We start from the raw sequence: 6672 nt of genomic DNA, 5'->3' as shown, positions 1-6672 counted from the left end.
CCCACTAACACTTCAGGCAGCCAAACGCCCCAATTGGATCTCTGATTCCCCTTCCCCCCACCTCAGAGTCTCCAGCAGATCGCTTCCCAGATCTCGGTGCAGCTCCTCTCCTGGCTCACAAGCCTAGGAAGAAGAAAACTTTCCACCCCACAAGCACCCCCAGCCGCATCTTTCTTAAAGATTCTGTAAAGAAAAGCACATTCTGAGATGCAGACCCTTCTTGGTGGCGCCAACTCTCTGAGTGTCGGGCACACGCAAAGGGATGCTCTTAAAAGGAGGTAGGTACCTTTTCCTTCTTGGTGGCCTCCATCCTGGTTTTGTCATCCAGCATCTGAGCCGCTGCCAGCCCGGGCGAGCTGGGACCCCTCAGTGTTCCCCACCAAATCTTCAAAGCAGAACTAGCCTAGGTTTCTCCCACACAGCCACAACCAGCGCCAGGCCTCAGAGACTACAGTCCACCGCAGCTGGCTGAGGTCACGGTTTCCTCCTTTTCATGTTCTCTTCTGGCCCTCTCCCCGCCCAGGCATCCTCAGGCCCAGTGTGCTCCAGGAGGAGCCATGTGCTCCCAGGGAAATGTCCTCAGTGCTGGTTGACTTTCTTCCAGTTGTGCTTAGCTGCGCCGGCTTGGTGGCCTGAGACAGACTCAGCAGAAAAGGTGTCTCCCTCCTGTGGCCTGGGGGTGGCTTTCGAGTAATGAGGCAACAGGTAACTGTCCCTCCTGGCCCAGCTTTCTTCTCTGGGCTCAGTCACAGTCAGTGCCTCTGTTCCTACCAGGTGTGGAGTAGATTTCTCCTGCAAGGGCCTCTGTGCTCCTGAGAGGCCTGCGGTTTCTATGGTGACCATTCTGTCATTAGAGCTACCATGCAGAAAACTAGGACTGATGGCCAAAGGCTTCTACTCCTGTCACCATGGTGACCACTCTGTCACTCTGTCACCACAGTGACTGCAGGCCTGGTAGACATTACCACCTGCTTAGTCCCCAGGTCAGCACCTCAGTGCCTATCACACTTACTGAGGAGCAGAGGCCTCTTATCTGAGAACTAGAAGAACAGAGAGGGCTTGGCTTCTCTTGGCTGCCAGCCTGGCTGTGTGTAATGGGGACTGCTAGCAACTTCTTGCTGCTTTCCCTTCCTCCTGTTCTAAAACCTGAATTGGATGGTGGGCCTGAGCCACACACGCCCAGCTGAGCCCACACTACTAAAGCAGAGGCCCATGCGACTGTGTGTGTTCATAGCTCAGGAAGCCCCAGCCCAGAGCAGCTCCACCGTCACCAGCCCAGCCCAGCCCAGCCCAGCCCAGTTCATACTAAACTTGGCCTCCGCAGCTGGAAGACCTAGGCGGTAGAATTGGAGAGTTCAGTCCGTGGCAGTGGTCTGGAGCAAAATGCAGTTTCTGACCCAGAACTCTGAGGTCCGTGGGCATTTCACACTTACAGCTTTTCTTAGTTGGGCCCGGCCTTTTTCAAGCAGTCGGTTGTAGCCAGTGGCTGTTTTATTGAATGGGGTGGCTACCAACCCCTGACCTGAGCCACCACTGTTCTGGAACGCTACAGTGGGGTGAGCAGGAATGGTGGGTAGATCTTTCTAGATACTGTATTTTGAAATCAACTTCCACCGACAGTTTCAGGTTTTCAGTTTCCAGGAAAGCTAGGATAGAAATCTTGGCATTTTGCCCAAGTAAATATGTTTGAGTGTTTGTCGATGATGGTTTGTAGAAGCAAACCTCTGGTTCAAAGGGTGTGTGCATCTTAGATCTTCGGCAGCTAGGACCACATGATCTTTTCAATTGGATTTACCCATCTATTAATACTTCTGCCAACATTAGCAGTTTGGCTACAGTGTCATCAATCACTGAGAAGATAAATCTTCATGGTTTTCCTGTCTTCTCATTGTATTTGAACTGTGAAGTGATGCTCTCTTCTTTCGTGTCTATTGATTATGTTTCTTCTTTTTTATTTTTAATTGTGTGTGTGTGTGTGTGTGTGTGTGTGTGTGACTATGTGCAGTGAGAATAGGTGCCTATGAAGGCCAGTGGTATCAGCTACCCTAGAGCTGGGATTCCAGGCAGTCGTGAGATGCCTGATAGGTGCTGGGAACTGAACTCAGGGCCCCACGGAAGAGTGGTCAGTGCTCTTAACCACTGAGCCATTTCTCCAGCCCCGGTATTTGTTCTTCTTCTTTTTCTTTTTTTGGTTTTTTTGTTTGTTTGTTTGTTTGTTTTGTTTTTCGAGACAGGGTTTCTCTGTAGCTTTGGAGCCTGTCCTGGAACTAGCTCTTGTAGACCAGGCTGGCCTCGAACTCCCAGAGATCTGCCTGCCTCTGCCTCCCGAGTGCTGGGATTAAAGACGTGCGCCACCACAGCCCGGCATATGTATGAAGTGTACAAAGTGATGAGTTTCACAATGTCAGGTTCATTCGAGTGCATCTTTTTCACACCCACAAATCATCCTCTCCTCCCCAACTTGCTAGGCCTCTGGACTTCTTCTTTAAAGGATTACTTTTCAATATGTTCAATAACTATGTTTTTATTGACCTGTTTTCTGCCCATCAACTGTGAGAACAATTTTTATATTACACCTAAAATATCTAATAATCTTTTGTTTGCCAAGTGTGTTGTATTTCACAGTTTGCTGCTAAATTTACAACTTAACTAATAGTGTCTTGTATCATACAGTAGTATCCATTTTCATGAATCCCATCCTCTTTCAGGGATTAGTGTTTTGCTAAAGAAAGCCTTTTACATTCCCAAGTTGAAAAACTAAAAATGTTCTTATACCTTTCAATCTAATATTTTATTTGGTTTATGATTTTTTTAAATTAAAAGATAATTGCATAATTTTGCCTTTCTCTCCTCTCTCTCCAACCCCTTTCAGACCTCTGTGCCCCCCCCTTGCTCCTTCTCTAATCCATGGCCTTTTTTTTCTGTTATCGTTATATATGTATATATATGCATAAATATATAACTACAGTCTGTTCAGTTTGGTTAATGTTACTTTGCGTATATGATTTCAGGGCTGACCACTTGGTATTGGATAACCAATTGGGGGCTCATAAAAGGAGACTACTATTTTTCCTGCTCTCAGCATTCCTTGGCTGCTGGCAGTTCTTTATTTCCGGGTCGGGTCCTATGAGATTCCCTCTTCCACGTACGCATATCTATTGGTGTATACTTGCTCAGGTCTTGTTTAGGTAGCCGTAGTGTTGAGGTATCATGGGTAAATCTTCCTCATCATTTCTAAGAGACACAATCTTACAGCAATCCCGCCTCAAACATTTTCCAAACCACCTATTTAACAAGCAATTAGCCTTTCTGTGACTATGTTAGGAGCATCCAGAATTCTGATGGCATCCCTTGTGTTCTGGCTGCTCTTCTAACACGTCTTGCTACTCTCACAATCCCTAGGGTGGCTTTTTGTGTGCAGTGTGAGGCAGGAGCCCTTTGGAGGACCAGTGTTGGTGTGGTGAGGTCTGGTCTGGTGCAGTAGGTGCTTCTTGATAGCTAAGATTGGGCCAGACAGGCCATGAGGATCAGCGGCATCCACAGCCCACGGCAGAGTTTCCTTGTAGGAACTCTTCCTCTGTGACTGTTGCTATGGGTGCCACTAGGCTTGGGTTGGTGTGCCTAGCTCCAAGGGCAATACCTCATTTTCTCACCTTTCCTCTGTATACTCATATCCTCAGGTGGGATCCATGCCCACTGAGGCTAAGGGAAGTCCATGCAGGCTGTGGAGCAGGAGTAACCCCTGCAGGCTCTCCTGCCTGCTCCTCCATTTTCTCTGAAGCTTCCCTTCCACTTCCTCTGCAGGGCTGGCCCACAGCCATCAAGTATCAGGGACAGGATAAGCAAGCTGCCTGAATGACTATGTATTCCCATCTCAAATGCCGGGTGTTTGTCCAGCACAGTTAGTTCCCAGCCGTGGAAGGCTGTCTCTCGGACAAACACAGCTTCGGGAAAGCCCCTGCAGGGAAGGCGGTCTGCAAATCTCTGGCTCACTAACCCAGAAAGCTCTGACACGGTTCACCTGGCCTGTCTTCCTTGGCTGCGATCCCTTCTTCCCCAAGCACTGCATTATCCCCACCCTTCCTTTGTACTGACATAGCCAGTGGCAGAAATAAAATTTTGTGGCAATCCAAGTCTATCTTTGCTGCTGCCTAGAGAACCCAGGGGAAACTGGGACATCCCCATGTCGAGGTATGGGAGTGATGTTCCTAAGGTCAGGGTCTGCTGAGAATTTGTATAGCTTATTAAATCTATGCAAAGAGGGTACAGATTTGGGCAGGGAGGCAGCAAGTTGGGGAGACTTGCTTAGCATGAATGAGGATCTGGGTTCTATCCCTAGCCAGGATACACACACATAAATATACATACGCATATAAATTCATGCACCAACAATTTGATAACTGGTCTCATGGAAGTCTGACCACACAAGTAATCCCTTTCAATGTCTCCTTGGTTTCTTAGGGACTCTGCTGTGTAGCTGGGGTAAGCACCTCTTGTGAATTGGGCAAAGCTTCAGAGGCAGGTGGGTGATTGCCTTTTTCACTGGACAAATGCAAAGGACCTGGGTCTTTGGTCATAGAAACTGTTATTCTAAATATGTTTGCAAAGAGGCCTTTTAAAAATTATGATCTGGGAAGATGGCTCAGTAGTTAAGAGCACTAACTGCTCTTGCCAAGGTCCTGAGTCTGGTTCCCAGCACCTATATGGTAGCTAACAGACATCTGCAATTCTAACTCCAGGGAATCTAATGATGGGATGCCCTCTTCCAGCCTCCGTGGGCACCATACGTATACGTGGCACCTGCACATCTGTGCAAGAATAACATGCCAGGCAGTGGTAGCACAGCTGGGTGGTGGTGGTGCACACTTTTAATCCCAGCTCTTGGGAGGCAGAGGTGTGCAGATCTCAGAGAGTCTACAAAGTGAGTTCAAGGACAACCAGGACTGTTGTACAGAGAAACCCTGTCTCAAAACCAAACAAAGCAAAAAAGAATGACACTCATACATGTAAAAAAAATCTTAAAATTGTATTATAAATATATATATATATTTAATAATATTATTATGTGCTAGTATGCCTACATACATGTGAGTATTCAGGGGTTGGCATGTATGTTACTGTGTGCATATGAAGGTAAGACAGCAACTTGGTTCTCTCCTACCATGGGGGTCCCGGGCATCAAACTTAGGTCAGCAGGCTTGGCAGCAGATGCCTTCTCCACTGAGCTCTCTCTCAGGACTCATGGGGAGACTGGACACCAGAGCCAAACCATCTCACAGCCGTGAGGCTGAGCTTGTCACCTCAGCGAGTCATGCTTGCAAGCTTTTCTCGTCCCACATTCCTGGCTTCCTGAAGGACAAGGACAGCGCAGGACTTTCTGGACACTCTTCAACTGGATCCCTTAAATCTTCTTTAGCACGTTTGCTTTGTCTTTGGCATCATCGTGAATAACCTTGGCTGTGAAATCAACTTCATCTGGAGTCAACTAAAACACAAGCTACTGGGTGCTCCCGTGACAGATTTTCTAGAGCGGATTAAATGAAGCAGGAAGACCCACCCTAAAATCTGTGCAGCACCCCCTGGCGGTAATCCAGATAGAAGGACCTGGAAGAAGGAAATTCCAGGCTGTTGGCTACAGCCCTGTTGCTGTTGTAGTCCTTCGCCTATATCAGAACCAAATTCTTAGGGATTCAAATGTAGGCCGAAGACCAATCTCTCCAGGTTGTACAGGCTGGTTTTATGTGTCATCCTGACACAAGCTAGAGCCATTAGAGAGGAAGGAGCCTCAGCTGAGGAAATGCCTCCATGAGATCCAGACACAAGGCATTTTCTCAGTTAGTGATCAATGGGAGAGGGCCCCAGGCAATGGTGGGTGGTGCTATCCCTTGGCTGGTTGTCCTGGGAAGGTAGGCTGAGGGCTGGAGAGATGGCTCAGAGGTTAAGAGCACTGGCTGCTCTTCCAGAGGTCCAGAGTTCAATTCCCAGGAACCACATGGTGGTTTACAACCATCTATAATGAGATCTGATGTCCTCTTCGGGCCTGCAGGCCGTCATGCAGACAGAACACTGTATACACAGTAAATACACAAATTAAAAAAGGTGGGAGCTGAGCAAGTCAATGAAAAACAGCACCCTTGCATGGCCTCCGCATCAGCTCCTGCCTCTAGACTCCTGCTCTGTTTGAGTTCCTGTCCCTGACTTCCTTCAGTGGTAAACAGCAACTTGCTTTTCAGCCATGGTGTTTCAGTTAGAATTTTCGAAACCCTAACTAAGACACCAGGAATCCTCCAGACTTTCAGCACCAGACTGAGTCCACTGGGACAGCTAGTCTCAAGGACTGAGTAACTACCACATTCTTGGCCTCTCCAGTGTGAGACAGCCATTGTGAGCCTACTTATAGAGCATCCTGAAGTCAAGCTAATAAATCCTGTTTAATATATGCATATTTATTCTGTCAGTTCTGTTCCTTTAGAGAACCCTAATACAGGCTTATATATGTATATGTTCATAATCACATATATACAAACATATACATGTATCTAGATATACATATATGTGATATCCCAACATGTAGGAATACATAAGTATACATGCATATGAACTCTTCACAAGCAAGTTGTATACAAGATATTCATTTATTTCTACTCATAAAACCAGAGAATTTTCTTTTAT

The sequence above is a fragment of the Microtus oregoni genome, unplaced genomic scaffold, assembly GCF_018167655.1.
Source record: "Microtus oregoni isolate MIOR12 unplaced genomic scaffold, Mior012 000019F_ref0000042, whole genome shotgun sequence".
NCBI classification, from domain to species: domain Eukaryota; kingdom Metazoa; phylum Chordata; class Mammalia; order Rodentia; family Cricetidae; genus Microtus; species Microtus oregoni.
The sequence above is the reverse complement of the archived record's forward strand: the minus strand, read 5'-3'. Positions refer to the sequence as shown.